The sequence below is a fragment of the Nicotiana tabacum genome, chromosome 8 (assembly GCF_000715075.1).
Source record: "Nicotiana tabacum cultivar K326 chromosome 8, ASM71507v2, whole genome shotgun sequence".
Lineage (NCBI taxonomy): Eukaryota > Viridiplantae > Streptophyta > Magnoliopsida > Solanales > Solanaceae > Nicotiana > Nicotiana tabacum.
In genome coordinates this window covers 182,964,505-182,966,797 of record NC_134087.1, presented here as the reverse complement: position 1 = coordinate 182,966,797, position 2,293 = coordinate 182,964,505, and positions in this window count along the sequence as shown.

The following is a 2,293-nucleotide window of genomic DNA, read 5'->3' as shown; positions in this document are numbered from 1 at the left end:
CAAGAACGGTTTAAGACGCGGCCGGAGCTGGCTCGACTTATTATGACAAAATTCAAACGGTATTCACCTGACCGCCGACTCTTTGTTTTTTTTCTTTTCAAATTATAATAAAACCCTGGTGTTGCAAACACGGCCCTTTCAGCGCCTCGGGGACGAAGATTTTTAAGGCTATGTGGGTCAACTAGACCAAAATCCTAACATGACCCAAAAGTGGCTGTTTTATGCAAGGTCAGCCTTTTGGAGTCCCTTTCGGGAACATTCGACTATTTATGACAAAACAGCATCACCTGACTTATTTATGACTCTTTTTATCTTTTTCAAATTAGAAAACTCAATATTGCAAACACGGCCTTTCAACGCCTCGGGGACGAAGATTTTTAAGGCTGTGTGGGTCAACTGGACCAAATCTTAAAAAATGACCCAAAGGTGGCTGTTTATGCAAAGTCAGCCTTCCGGCGTCCCTTTCGAGAACATTCGGCTATGTCTTGATAAAACAGCGTCACCCGACTTCTTTATGACAAAATTAAAATTTGACATATATTTTTTTTTGTTTATTTATTGGTTTTTGGCTATTTTAGCAAAAAGGGGGGTTGGACCCGATGAGGGTTGCCTATGTATCTCACATCCGGTGAGAATCAAACCCGCGTAGTTCGGGCAAATTAACCGAACTATTTTAAAACATGACTCTTTTCCATTTTTATTTTTTCCTGGCAAGACAAACTATTTTCCTTTTCTATTTTTGAAAAAGACAAAATAACGATTTTTTCCATTTTCAACAAACAATAAAACAATCTATTTTTTCAAAAATAAAAGACTCTTTTTTTTTTCTATATTTTTTAGTAAAACAAAATAAAATATTTTCCTCTTTTTTTTTCTTCAAAATTTCGGCAGAGTTTCGTCAGTAATTGGTCATTGATTTTTTCTAAAATAATCAATTAATTCCCTAACTGATATATTCTTTTTCCTTTTTTTTTCCTCTCTTTTTTTTCTTCAATTTTCCAACATTCCCGAGATTCAAAAACCGGTCAACATGCAAGTTCGAAACAAATATATGTACAGAGCAAGTAGGATGCATCAAAATGGTCTTTTCATTTCATGTTGCTAGTCCTAGACGGACCCAGCCTCAGTGTTGAGTCCCCTAAGCCTAATGCAACGTGATGCAAATAAGCGTTCCTACTAGGGATCCGGCATGAAGTCACGTTATTCTATATTCAAAACCTGGGTCAGTGTACTAGACTGTGTACCCGAGCGGACAACTCAAGTCGGGGAGGGGGCAACTTACCGGGAACCAAAAGGCCATCCGGCTTCGTAACTTGTCCGAGCCTCTTTTTTATTTCAGGGTATGACACTAACAGAATAGGGAGTCTCAACCAGTAAGCACATCCCCGGAGGTGAAGAGAGAAGGGTTCGGCACAGTTTATATATACAGTCAAATAATATCAAAGCGGTAAAAGCAGCATTTAGCACATTAGGCTCAAACATGTAAAAATCAGATAAAGCTAAATATAACAATTTATCTAAGCTCGAATTTCTAACCCTGAACCAGTGGTTCTGGGTTCAAAAAAGGAATTCCCCAGCAGAGTCGTCAGAGCTGTCACACCTCCTTTTTCCGCCCCCGCGAGGGTACAAAGGGAGTTTTTTCCAATTAAAGGACAATCGAAACGGGATTTATTTATTTATTTCAGAGTCGCCACTTGGGAGATTTAGGGTGTCCCAAGTCACCAATTTTAATCCCGAATCGAGGAAAAGAATGGCTCCATATTATAGTCTGCGTACCAGAAATCCGGATAAGGAATTCTGTTAACCCGTGAGAAGGTGTTAGGCATTCCCGAGTTCCGTGGTTCTAGCACGGTCGCTCAACTGTTATATTCGGCTTGATTATCTGATTTTTATACAAATATGAACTTATGTGCAAGTTTTATCTTTTTAACCGCTTTTATCATTATTTATTTTATTTTTACAAGAATGTGAACATTGTTTAAAACATGTCTTTGGATTACGTCACATGAAATGCACCCGCAATCCGGAACACATTTTATTCAATGTTTTGGGATTTGGATTTGGGTCGCATGAATGCGCACCCGTGCTTAAGAATGTATTATTGTTAAAATCGTGCCTAAAGCGATTAGCGTATTATTATTTATGGGTAAGACCGTGGAATTCACTAAACAGTCTATCCCGAATTCTAAATACTTAATTAAACATTTATCGAGGGCCCCGCAATTGGTGCATTTTATTGGGCGAGGCTCATCTCATTTTATTTTTAAAAAAAGGTCAGTCCTAAAATGCCTAC